Genomic DNA, 14,105 nt, shown 5'->3' with positions numbered 1-14,105 from the left:
TGCTGCGCCAGGAGAGTCATCGGGAGGGAGGAGAAAGCACCGGGAGGCTATCACTTTCCTACAGCATCTTTCGCTGCAGGACATAGTCTTTTTATTCTGCAGAAGGGTGGAAGAGCTATCATGTTGGGTGTTTTTTAGTTTCTGTTTGTGATTTACATTTTTGGTTTTTCCTGAAATCTGAAGAGAAAGTTATCTTGTGAAACTCAACATCATTATTGTTACAGATGTCCTGAGACACAGTCTCCCTGTGTAGCTGTGTTTGTTCTGGAACTCAGGATATAGACCAGGCTACCCTGGAACTTACAACGATCTGCCTGCCTCTGCCTCTCAAGGGCTGGGATTAAGGTGTGAGGCATCATTTAGAACACTGTCATTGGAAAAGAAAGTCAGTCAGTCGCCCAGTATTTTGAACTCAGGCTTTTGAAGCTTAGACTAGATTGGACTTTAATTTAAACCTGTAAGAACCACTGGTTCTTTTTTTTCCCATTGAGCAAGTGACCCATCCTTAGTTTGCTTTTCACGATACAGGGAGCAGTGGCAACTTTGGTGCTCCTTCTAGGACTAATAGAATTCATGTGTAAAGACCCCAGTAGTGCTTAGCACACCTTAGATCTGAGGACCTTAGTAGGGTGACACCAGAGGTCATAAGGAGGAGCTCTGGTTGCCCAGCAGCGAGTAATTGAGAGCCTGCTTAGAGAAAGCAGCCTTCACACGAGGGTTTGGAACGTAAAATTGCTTGCTCTCTGTGTATAGGTTCAGTTTTTCTCTTTTGACACCTATTTTGGAATTTCCAAAAAATGACCTTTTACTCCCTGATATTGGAAGTGTTTTGATGAGAATACACATGCAACTGCACAGCTTATGTACCAAAGAACTGCTTGGCAGGGTCCAGGCTAGTTTCAGAGTGACATTACTAAGCTCACAGCCAACAGCATCCAGGCTCTCTGGAATGTGCTAGATAGCTCTCATTGGCCAGAGCTGAGGCACCCATTTGTGGCTGAGCCCTGTACAAAAGCAGCCTGGCAGTAACTCACAGGCCTTCACTGTGTGATAGTGAAGACCTGTTGTAGACACTTACAACCAGAATAGGACATAGTGATGCTGCTGGGGACCAACTCACAGACTGGATCAGACAGTCACATAGAGAAGCCTTAAATGTGCCGCATCTTGCAGGGACCCTTGGACCTGGTCTTCCTGAACTGCTTGACCTAGTGATGACAGCACATCACACAATCCTGATTTCCTCTTTCATAGTCTAGGGATGCAGGATCAGTGTGAGGAACCCCTAGAAAGAGCACCAAGGAAAGGTATAAGTATTTTTAAAAACACTATTTTAGTACTAAAACCATCCAAAGATTTAATCTTCCTGGGTCTTCATTTAGGACTGTCAGTAGAATGGAGAAAGTGTCTTCAAATCTAGTGTCTGCTTGCTCTGTCAGTCCTCACCCAGTGCACGGACAATCAAGGCCTGAGCACAGAGCTGAGGTCCCTCTAGTGGTGAGGGAAATATTATAGATTACAGGAGGAGTCCTTGTAGAAGACAAATGTCCTAGAGGCCTCACTGAAGAGAGTGTTGATAGAATTAGGAAGGGGATTGGAACTGGAGACAGATCAGCCAGCCTGCAGCATGATGAAATGGAGGGGGCTGCCTTTCTGTTTGCCTGGGCAGGAGCTGTGCCCAGGGCGGAGGAAAGCCTCCTCTGTGCTACCTCTGCTCCTGCCCTGTCACTTTTCTTGTGTGTACAGGAATTGTGAAAGGAAACTACATTTGGAAAACAATCTTCCTCCCTTCTCCTCTTCCTTTCTGATGAAATCCTAGGAGGACAGTGTCTACAATCCCTTTCCATAGTTAGTAATGATAGAAATTATTTTCAATCAGAGTCTTGTCAAGTAGCCATTGTTGTGTGTTCACTGCAGTACAGATGCTCCCTAACTTACAGTGGGATTTCATACTGATAAACTATTGTAAGTTGAAAATGCGTTTAAATCCTTATAACTTAGCAAACCTAGTTTAGCAACACTCACCGAGAACAGCTTTCCTGTGAGGCTCGCTGGCTGGGCTGCTGGGCTGCTGCATTTCACTCCACATCAGGATCTCGCCTGGAAAGGGGGCAGAATTCAGAACCCTCAGTTCTGCTGAATGTGTATGGCTCTGACATCGTCGTGTGGTCAGGGAAGCCATTGGAATGGTCTCCTTTTGTCCCGACTGTAGGAAAACAGCTGCAGCATGAGTGGTCTTCAATCTTCAGGCCCTCCTTGCTTTCAGTTATGGAATCTTGCACTTAAGGCTCCTTGACTGTGTTGGGTTTGGATTCCTGTAGGTTTCAGCATTGGTAGTCAGGGCTCATCTTAGAAAAAGTCACACCTGCCAATGGAGTGAGTGTATCTTTAATAAAAATGTGTTCCCAATTTTCTGTGAATCCTTGTGTTGCTGACATTGACCTGTGACTTTTAGGAACAAATGTGCAGTTGCTGTAAAAGCCTACTGGTTCATTTAAAATGACCAAAGTTAGGACAAGAAAGGACACTACAGAGGCTGCTTATAACTTTCTTAACAATTGGTGGTATAGGTTTTAAGGAAATTGGTGAACAGGTAACAGCACTGTTGCCCTGAGAAATGGCCATGTAATTCTTGCTAGCCTTTGAAGGAAATAGCCACAAGCAAGGATTTCCACTTGGCTAGTGGTGGTGACAGCTGAATGTCCCTGTAATGTTCCCAGGCTTCATATCTGACTGCATTCTTAAAACTTGTTTTCTTTCTTGCAACTGAGTAGGAAGTAATATTTTGAAATACTCCAACATCTCTCATATATATTTTGTTACTCAGTGTTTTTAAGCACAGGATGTTTCTTATGGTTAATATCAGATTTTAAGAATATTATTTGTGTCAGTGGATTAACAAAACCCGTCCTGCAGGGAGGTCTCTAATAGAGCTTCCCAATTCCCACTTCCCACTCCCCACCTGAGAATCTCGTCAAAACCCAGACCAGCAGTGTAAAACTCCCGTGGCTGGTTGTGACTGGCAAGTTGGCCAGTGCTCCATGCTAACACACAAGCTGTCCACTGTGGGGCTATTAAAGGTGCTCACAGAGCTACTCAGAGCTGTTAACTCCCAACAGTGATGAGGCAAAGGGGCTGTGTTTTAAACATCTCTCTTAATGTCTTTGTACCATGTGCTGGTGATGTCACGTTGTTGCTGCTGTAAATCTGAAAGAGGACTAAGGACAACTTTCTCTAGGGCCCAAAGTTCTACTCTTTTGAAGTGGGGCTCTTACTGAGTTGGTGATGGATCTGTTGGCCTTCTACTACTGAATAAAGTTGGTGTCTTAACTACCTGTCTTTTCTCTGGGTCTGCACAGGCAGATCCATGAGATGGATGCTTATGGATGCCTTGTAGCCTGCTTGTGGGGTTGTCTGCCTGCCTCCGAGTGACTGGCAGGGAGCCTCTAAGTAGCCCCTCTACACCTGTGTCCTGCAGACTGACGTTTTTGTTTAGGAAGAGGGCCTTGAAACACCACCACCTTTCTACACAGACAGAGGAGTGATCTTACGTAACAGAAATAGATGGGCAATATTAATTCAGCCTGGACAGGTTCCGTATTTAGAATCTCTATAATTAATTGAAACCCTGATCCAGTGTCAGCCCTTGAAGCATTTTTCCTTAGATTGGTTAGGCTGATCTACTCATTAACCTTTTGGGTCAGCTTGACTCTCTGAGGTAGGGTATGGTAATGACTTGTGACTAAGCCATTCATTCCCAATATTTAATCAGACTCTATTCACTCACTAATTTTCTTTAGACCAGTTTTTATTAGCATAAAACATTTACAAAGAAAACTCGAAGGGAAACAGGGTAGGCTAATGTTTACCATACAGGATAACAATATAATTCTTAAAGAACATTTAATTCTTTGTGAATGGTCATACCAGTTTTGGGTATGAGCCTGAGACCTGCCCCTTTCGTTTAAGAGAAACCTAGATAACTAGGAGTGACGCTGTGGTAGCAAGTATTAGCTGTGGACTTTTTGTTTGTTTGTTTGTTTTTGGATTTATTTATTATATATATGAGCACACTGTAGCTGCCTTCAGACACACCAGAAGAGGGCGTCATGTTCTCTCATGGATGGATGTGAACCACCATGTGGTTGCTGGGAATTGAACTCAGGACCTCTGGAAGAACAGTCAGTGCTCTTAACCACTGCACCTTCTCTCCAGCCCATGTTAGCTGGTTTTACCACTAAGTAAAGAAGGTTTGAAATGTTGCTTGTTTCCCTTCTAGTTTAATGTTAATAATGTTCGGAGTGAAGTATTTCAAGTTTTGGGGAACATGAGCTTAAGCTATTGAATTTAGTTCCTTTGATGATTTAGGAGTTTACCTCTTGGAAACAACAGACTCTGGAAGCAGAATTCTAGACTCTTCTGTTGCTCTCAGAAGAATTACATGCCAGTATCTTTGCTGTCAACCAGGCATTGTAAGTGGGTGCGAGTCCACTGGTCAGGCCTGTGTCAGCTCTCTGTTTACAAATGTCAGTCATAAACTAGCTGTCTCCTGGCTGTCTTCAGCAGTGTTGGTCTGATCGTTGTTGTCATCGTACATCTCTTTCCATTTTGAGTCTTCTGCTTCATGAATTGGGTGCTTTATATTTTGTGGATGCCAGCATAAATTTCATTCAACAAAATATCATTTTCATCATGTGGTGGGTAATTACTCAGGAGGAATCACTCCTGGCTTTCTTGTGCTAGTTACTTGATTTCAAAGAGTGTTAATGTAACAGTAAAATGATTTTTACTCAGCTCTGCTGAACTACACGTGTAGTAATCTCCCTGTTTTATTGTTGATAAAATTGGACAGGTAGGTGCTCGTGACCTGTAGCTGTTGTCATGGCGTTGAGTGATTTTGCATCACAAACACGGGGCTTGCTGTTTAGTAGACAAGAGTCACCCCTCTGATCTGCTCGACTTAGACTTGGGGTGTTCTAATATGTTATTTTATTTGAATATTTTGGTGACTTTTTGAATAAAGAAAAATGTTTCTTAACTGAGAAATATTTTGCCAATGAATAGTTATAGTCTGAGTCTTTTTTACTTTAAAATTTTGTTGATAACTAATATTTTTAAGATTGACGTTAATTGTAATATCTAATATCCACAAGTTACTCATTATTTTTAATAGTACTTGGTGATTTTTATACAGATTGTTTCATTTTCTGTTTTGTTCCTATTTTACAGATGAAAGTCCAAAATTAAATTTCATTTTGCACAGGTAAAATGTTCCAAGCCACCTATTTCTCTTGCATGCAGTATGGATGGATAGCGTTAAAAGGAAAACCCTAGAAGGCATAATGAACCTACATGTCTCGGACTGTTAGGATTAGTGACAGATGCTTTGTCTCCAGTCAATTTTTTTAAGTTTTCTTAAGTAGCTGGATCAGCATTGCAAACCCGTTACTTCAGAGCTTTAGTAATTGAAGATGCAGTTGATGGGAGGTAGGTGCCGGAGTGGGTAGGAGAGGCTGGACTGGATTTCTTTTCTGCCTGTGTACTTAACTCACAGCCAAAGCTAAGTTCCCTTTTTTTGTAGACGAGATCTTAAAACTCTTCAGAGAATCTTACTACAGTTAATAAATAAACTGATACAGCTGCAGAGCAGAAAAACCATGTGCCAGGTCTTTCCCCAGCAGTCGGGAGCAAGGAGCTCATCAGAACAGGCATGGCTTAGCAGGAATCATGTCAGCGTCAGATAAGAGGGTGTCCTCGTTCTAGATAATGTCATTTCACCTGTCTTCCTTAGTCATGTGATAAGCAGAGAACTTTACACTGATGTTCTTTATGGTATTTGAAAGGGACACTTTAATTTCCAGTTATACAATGTATTGATTTTTCCTCCTATCAGTACTTGCTTTTATTAGTATTTGTATCATTGGGATTTTCTTTAGAAGACATTAAATTGTCAGTGACATCATTCATGTTTTAACAAACATCCCGTGCCCACTAAATGCCAGGTATTTCTGTGTACTGTTAGCAGAGTGGTAACTCTGATATTACACAGTCTATTCTGTTTAGGGAGAATGACAACAGTAAAATGAGTGTTTGAAGACAGCTTCTATAAGGAGTTTATATTTCAACTCAGTAGTGAAAAGAGCCAGTCATTTGAAATCTGGAGCAAAAGTGTTTTGTGCACAACAAGTGCATAAGTCCAGGATAGGAGTGGGTGGCAGAAAGTCTCTGAGGAGGCAGAACAGTGGACCAGGAAGAAAGGGAGTCTGGAATGAAATTGGAAAGGGAGGCCAGGTCAGAGGTGATCCCTCGGATCCTCCGAGATCTGGGAGCAGTCAGACGGAACATACATTGTCACTGGAAGACTGTTGAAAAGTGCCACGCTCTAGTTCTGGTTGCTTGGTGGGACTTGAGTCATTGAGGAGTTAGTTAGTGTGTTGTTTTTCTTTCACTGGCTGAGTTTAAGAGGCCGGTGAGATAAGGAATGTGGTAGCTGGGGCACAGAGGCAGGGCCCTGTGGGGAAGACAGCAGGCATGGCTCACAGTACTCCGCTTCAGTGATTGGCTGGACTTGTGCTTTCAGTTTGTGTACAGACGTTCACGTTCTAGCGAAGCGTACTGACCTGAAAGACAAGCCCTGATATTCTATTCAGCCTTCAGGGATTTTTATAAAGATTGGAGAGATTGGAAAAAAAATGATGGTAAATTCGGGAAAATGGTTTACTCTTTTCAGCTCTTTTGTGTTTATTTTCTTGTTACTGTTTTTGATGTTTTATTCATAAACCTAGCTAGTAGTCTAGTTATAAAAGTCAGAAAACAAACATGCATATATTTATCTAGGACTCCTCATATTCTCTTCAGTAACAAGATTTTATTTAAGGGGTGTCAAGCCTTCCTAAAATGTGGATTCAGCTGTGGTGGGGGCATTGTTGATTCCAGCACTCTGGAGGCAGAGGCCATTCAGTCTCTGTGTTTGAGGTTAACCTGGTCTTCACAGAGGGTTCCAGGCTAGCCAGGGATACATAGCGAGACCCTGCCTTTAAGAAAAAGAAATACTCGGATTCAATTCCCAGATCCACCAAAGGGAGGGGGGAGAATATGATTGAATTTATTATTATTGTTACCATTATCATCATCACCACCACCACCACCACCATCACCACCATCATCAGCGTAATAATGCACATGCTAGAAAAGAATTAACCGGGCTGGAGAGATGGCTCAGCGGTTAAGAGCACTGCCTGCTCCTCTAGAGGTCCTGAGTTCAAATCCCAGCAACCACATGGTGACTCACAACCATCTGTAATGGGATCCGATGTCCCTTTCTGATGTGTCTGAAGACAGTGACAGTGTATGCACATACATGAAATAAATAAAATCTAAAAAAAAAAAAAAAACAAAAGAAAAGAATTAACCAGTAACGTAACTGCAGTCTTAATGAACCAAGCTCCTCCATCTTTTCAGAGGTCCAGCTTGATGCCTAAGCTCTTAAGTCATTATTAGACTCCAATCAAAAGAATATTTGCCTGCATATCCACCCATAAACATTTAGATTTCTTATAAATTAACCTCTTTAAAAACCTGCTTGAGTATTAATGATATTGCTCTGCTATTTTTTTTAAAGCCATCTATTTTATCATATTAGTGCATTGTAGTTAATTTAACCAGTTCTCTGTCAGTGAGCATTGGGCTTTTCAGGGCTGGGTTTCCATGTGCAGTATTTTCAAAGAACCATCACTCTGTGAAACTGTCACTATTTCAGCACCTCGTTTTTCTGCACGGTAGCTAATCTAGGCTACTCAGTGGGACTTGGCTCTGGCGGTTTAATGAGTTACTTTGACAGTTCTGATTTGGGTCACTAAAATAACACAAATGTAAATTTTTGACATGCACATTGTTCACAGTACATTTGTATCAAAATACACACTTAGGTATTTGTAAATCTTGTTTATTAGTCACAACATAATGAAGAAGACAAAGTGGTTAGAAACCTGTTTGTAAAAATTTTTAAATATGTGTGTGGGGGGGGTGGTCAAAAGTCAGTGACAGCTTTGACTTGCCACATACAGAAATCACTGGTTAGTTATTACAAGAGAGGCTGTTTTTTAAGATTTTCCCGGGACACTGTGGAGAAAAGTCTGTGTTGGGATGCTTGCTATGCAGTCCCCCACCCCCCACACGTCATCTCACATGACCAGTTTGTTGACTGTTTAAAATATCCCTGCTCTTTCTAGAACCCTGCTAAGCTATGGGCTAATTGTGTGACTAGGAGACAGGGTGCTCATTGCTTCTCTACTGTGCAACCCCCTGCCTTCCAGGACATGTGCTCACTCCAGCCTCTGAAGTAAGCTGTGTGGGAGGAAGGGAGTGCTGGCTCCCTTAAGCTGCTCCTCCTTACTCTGCACTGTAGTAAGGTGTGTTACTGCATTTTAAGAGAGCACTTTGTCACAAGAATCTTCCAATATTTTTATATTTTTTCACCTTGTATATTTGAAAGCTGGGGTGGTGGTGGTAATCATTATATCAACTTAAAGGTTAAAATAAGTTCAAGGTCCTTGAGATAGCTCATCAAGTAAGAAAGATCTTACTCGTATCCACACAATTCATCGCATGATCCTGAACTCTGGAACCCATGGTTGAAGAAGAGAACTGATTGACAGACATTGTTCTCTGCTCTCCACAAATGCACCCACAAAGAATAAATACAACTTTTTAGTTAAAATACAAACAGTGAGTTCCTAATCATACAAGATGTAAGGCCTGACATGTACTGTCTTTGGAGTTAAAAATAAAACCTAGAGAGGTGCTGTCATGGCAGGTTTGCTGAAGAAGACTGCTGGCCTGATGGAGTTGGCTGTACGCATGTGGCACTCCACACAAGATGCTGACAGGACTGTACACAAGCATTCCTGATCTTCTGAAGCCTGTAGAAAATCACACAGATCACCACAGCAGAACCGGATGTTAAAAAATTAGAAGATTTGCTTCCGGGTGGTAAAGTGGAAGAGGCAATTCTTTGTGCTGAAGATGAACAGAATCTGGAAGAAAACGGTTGCAGGGAAGCCATGGGAGCCATTGGTGGAAGAGCCTCCTGTTGATCAGTGGAAAAGGCCAATCTGATCATAGTGTCTGATGCTTGATGTGAATTACATGTGCAATTAAATGTTCTGTGAGGCTAAAAAATAATTTATAGTAAAACTAGTTGTCATTGCCCCCTGTAATTGCTATACTGAATTATGTAGTTGTCAGAAACCCTAGGATTAAAGACTTCTAACGAGCTTTAGAAAGTTAACATGCTGGTTTGCCAGAGTTGCAAATGGGCCTCTTTGTTTTGATTCTGATGTGCTCCTTTGTGTTTCTGTTACCATAATGTGCTTCCAACAGAAGCAGTGAAGTAGCTGTTTAATGCTGCGGCAGATACTACACCATCTCAGGCTTTTTAAGATCCCTTCTTAGAGAGTTTTAAAAATTACCACATTTTAGTCTATTTTGTATGTCTGTGTTTGGTGCGTGCGTGGCACAGTGTGTGGAGGTCTAGGAACAGCTGGCAGCACTGGCCTTTTTCCTTCCACCATGTGGGTCTCACAGAACCAACCTGGCTGGCGACTTGGCAGCCCATGAGTTTTTCTGTACTTGAAATTGTTAAGCCACCTTTTAAAAAAGGTATTTTGCTGAGTGTGTTAAATACATAAACTCAGCCAGGAGGAGTGATGCACACCTATAATCCCAATACCCAGGAGGCAGCAGCAGGAGGATTATTCCAAATTGGAGGTCTGGGAAAGGTACAGAATGAGTTCAAGGGCTACCTGGGATGTAGTGTGTGTGTGTGTGTGTGTATGTGTGTGTGTGTGTGTGTGTGTGTGTGTTACATTTTTATGTATATAAGCAAAATGGAATCATCCCAGCCATGCTATTTATATATAATTCAGTCTTTTTTTTCTGCTTTCCTGACTTCTCTAACTATAGAATAGTTCATCCTAACCTCTAAACTAATAAAGAACTCAATATCTGTGTATTTGTTTTCTCATTGGGAACTAGGAGTCTTGTTAACAGGCACTTTAGTAACAGGGTTACAGAGCGCCAATGTTACACACATTCTGCTTTCTAGTTAGCAGTGTCTGGAGCTTGTCCTCTTGTTCTTTTTAGTCCCCTGCTTCTCTTAAGGAAGGGCCGTGCTGCAGCTTCCACAGGCCTGGGATCGGCTTTCGTATTACTTTTTGCCTTTGCCCCTTTGAACAAAGCTACTCTTAGGCATATGTCTATAAGTAGTGATGGCGTGTGGTGTGAGGGTCTCAGGAAGGGCTTTGGTGAGAAGTAGCAGTCACTGCACTGATGCTAGCTGCTACTAGATGCAGTTACAAAAGGATGCAGTCTGTCTCCACGAGCCATACAGATAGTAACCCACCAGAGGGGAGGTAACGCATTGATTTTTTTGAATTTCTGTTTACGTTTCCAAAGCCTCTCACATTGTTTCTTACACAGAGACACACACTTAAGAGTCACACACACAGTCTTATACACACACAGTCCACACATACAAGTGTAATTATATTTTGAGTTTGAAGACAATTTTCAACCCGTACGCTTTGTTTTACTACAAGTACATCAGAATACATTCTAAGGCTAGGTGATACTTAATCATATAAGGCAAGGAAATATTTCAAAATGAATGACTTTTAAATACTCAAACAATTCAAAGTAATTTTTAGCCTTGTAAGGAATTTCTGTACGTTCTGTATGGCTTTAACCTTGGGTAGCAAAGTGAATTTGTTAGTCTAGGATTCGTTCCTGCAGAGTGTGTAGCCAGCCACTTAAGGATTGAGCGAGCATTCCGCTAAATTAATTGCAAGGCCAAGGAAATACGTCAGCCAAGGAAATTTTTCTGGTCTCAGTATCCTCTTTTCATTTGGTATAATTGATTATCTCTTAACAGTGTTCGTGTTTGTCTATCAATTGATAACAAAGCTTAGGGATCAGACAGTGGTTCACACTCGTTTGTAAATCAAACCGTGAGGGTAATGTATTATTTGTCTGCCTTACATTCATGAAGTGTGTGATTTGGTCCTGAAAAGCCACCTCTTGAAAGATCAGCAGAGGTAAGCCAGAGCAAAGCTACCGTGTAGGATTAGCCCCTAAGGTGAATTATCTCATATAAACTTCATTTCCCACCTCTCCTAATGAGCATTGCATAATAGCATAGCTCTGTTCTTCATAAGGGAAGCTAACCTGATTCTAAGATAGCAAGTCTTTGAGGCCCTCAACTGAATGAGTTGCTTGGTATTTCCAAGTTTGAAAATACTTTCTTCCCCTTTCAAGTGTTCCTTGGCAGCAGCTAAGGAATGTTAAAGCTGCTTTAAGTGCCAATTAAGGCCAATTATAACCCGCCTGGCCTGCTGAGACAGTGCAGTTAGTGGAGGCCTGTGTTCCTGTGCGATGAGGAACTGCTGCTGCCAGCGACCGACCGACCGACCGACCGACCGACCGACTGGAGCAGTCTTTTATAACTGCCAACAGCTTGCTTGTTGTCCCATGGAACACAGGATGACACTCCTGCTGTTTAGGAAATCCCAAGGTCTGTGGAGGACAGACTAGTTGCTGTAGTACAGACTGACATGTTACTCTTAGTTTTCCGTTTCTTCAAAAGCTGGCTTTCACCGTGGTTGTAATCAGTGATAGAAAAGACGTACCGAGCGCCTCCCTGTGTACTTGGTTTTGCATTGCGTGCGTTGGTTTACTCCCTACCTGTAGGAGGAGGCCTGATGCCAGGTGAGGCCAGATCCTTTCCCCTGAATTGGAACTGTTCAGACTGGTCTCTGCCCTCATCCCAATGTCACTGCCCTCTGGCTGCTGTGAGTGCTGGTTCCCAGGAGAGGGGCTGTTCTATGACTCTTAGCAAATGGGGAAACGGTAACGTGTCTGACTTTTTAACTTTAGCAGTTTTAGAATTTTTGGTCTGTAAGGATGTTATTTACTTTCATTAAAATGATATTTTCATCTTTTTAATAAGGTGCCCTAATTATTTTCATAAGAAAAATAAGCCACAATCAAAAACAAAAAGTACCTCAAAAGCTTGTGAACACTGTTGGGAAGTGATGTAAGCAATAGTAATGATTTCCAGGAAGAGCAAAGCTAGGATTGGCTGAAACAGGATTTTCTACAGAGCATTGAGAAGTAAGTAGTGTTTAAACTTTAGTCCGAACTTTACTGTTAGTTTTCATGTTTATGTACAGCTTGTCAGGGTATAAAATTATGTTTTCCTCTGCCTTTACTATCCCTCCTGCTTTTCTAACATAGTAAAAAGAACAAGTTCAAATTCTTCCTCTTAGGCATGGACATGTCTTTATCCCAGCTGCCCATGTCTTTATCCCAGCTGCCCCTGGACAGACACACACACACACACACACACACACACACACACACACACACACTCTCTCTCTCTCTCTCTCTCTCTCTCTCTCTCTCTCTCACCCATTCATACAGGAATTACGTTATCTTTTCCCTCGTCCTGATGTACCAGGCTTCTGAGCTGTTGGTACAGTAAAGCTCAGATCAGCTGGCTGCCTACTGCATGTCTGTTTAACAGCAGGGTTTGTCAGTTGGCAAAAAGGGAGTAGTTAGTTGTATGGAGATTGCCATGTAGCTCAGATGGGCACAGCCGAGCCCACATCACATGCTTATAAGGAGTCACAGCACACTTACAAACACTTGAATCCCAGCACAACAGGAGGCAGAGGTGGGTGAATCTCTGAGTTCAAGGCCAACTTGGTCTGCAGAGTGAGTTCCAGCACAGACAGGACTGACTATACAGAGAAACCCTGTCTCAAAAAACAAAACAAAGAAAAAGTAAGAGAGAAGGAGGGAGAAAAGGAAGGAAGGAAGGAAGGGAGGGAGGGAGGGAGGGACGGAGGGAGGGAGGGAGGGAGGGAAGGAGGGAGGGTGAGTGATTAGAGGAGTTCTCTGGGTCGGCTCCAGGAATTGGATGCCCAACCAGACAATAAGTCTACAGTATTGTGCAGATTTTGAAAATAAGTATCAAAAATTGGTCCAGCTTATTGTTAATTGATTCAGGAAGGAAAAGTTTGCTTAATAGACTTGACCCTTAGTGAGTATAGCTAGTACAGGAGAAAAACTGCTGATATTTTTAGAAATATCATAATTACACAGATATTATAATTAGGTCTATGCTTGTTTTTAAAAGCAATCCCATCAGTAACATTGCTACTCTAAAGTTAGTCAGATAACTAACTTGAGTAATTGACATTGCAGCAGACTACATGTATAAATTCCCTCTTCAATTCTGACAAGTCTATCTCCTTTCATGTAGAGCAGTGAATCTCAACCTGTGGGTCATGACCCCTTGGAATCTGGAGGACCCTTTCACAGGGACACCTATCAGATATTCTGCATATCAGATAACTTACATTATAATTCAGCAGTGGTAAAATTGTAGTTGCAAGTAGCAACAAAATTTTTAATTTAATTTAACTTAATTTATTGTTGGAGGAGTCACCACAACATGAGGAAAGGAATCACTGATCTAGAGGAATTATTTATACCAGCTGCCATGTCTTCTATGACCATATTAGATGAAATTAGACTCCGCCCCCCGTTTTCCCTTGATCTGCTAGGACCTTTGTAACTCAGGATGTTTTTACAGTAGCAGCAAATGTTAACATAGGCCCAAACATGGAGCATATTTGAAGTTGGTGGGCAGACCCATATCATGATGCAGGTTTGCACTAGCGAGTATGCAGTGAGGCACAGCTGAGCTCTGAAGAGAAGGTAGCAAGAAGCCTCTTCCAGAGCAGCCCTCCCCCTGCACAGGAGCCAAGAGCTCCGCCGGTGAGTGTTTCCTGGTAGTCTTCACAAGCTGGGTTTGGCTTGGGGCCTGGTTTGGAACAAACTTGTAGAAGGTAGGTTAGGACTCTGTTCACTAACACAGAGCTGGGCTGAGTCTGGAAGAGTTTATGGACGCGTCTCTTCCTTCTGGCATCTGTCCTGTTCTGCTAACAGGCTTGGAGGAGAGGACTCCCTCTGCTGCTCAAGTGCTAGAGGGAGGGAGCTCTGCAGTGCTGGGGGATCAGTGTTAATCTCAGCAAGAGGGATTA

At 42.3% G+C, this 14,105-nt stretch overlaps 1 protein-coding gene and 1 pseudogene across 5 annotated transcripts in view; both read left to right on the top strand.

Moving 5' to 3' along the window:
• Atxn7 (ataxin 7) overlaps positions 1-14,105 on the top strand; it is a 145,453-nt gene that overhangs the window by 95,023 nt on the left and 36,325 nt on the right.
• On the top strand, positions 2-11,997 carry Ndufa5-ps1 (NADH:ubiquinone oxidoreductase subunit A5, pseudogene 1; annotated as a pseudogene).

This window comes from Rattus norvegicus, chromosome 15, assembly GCF_036323735.1.
Source record: "Rattus norvegicus strain BN/NHsdMcwi chromosome 15, GRCr8, whole genome shotgun sequence".
NCBI lineage: Eukaryota > Metazoa > Chordata > Mammalia > Rodentia > Muridae > Rattus > Rattus norvegicus.
This window is presented reverse-complemented; position numbering and strand designations above follow the sequence as displayed.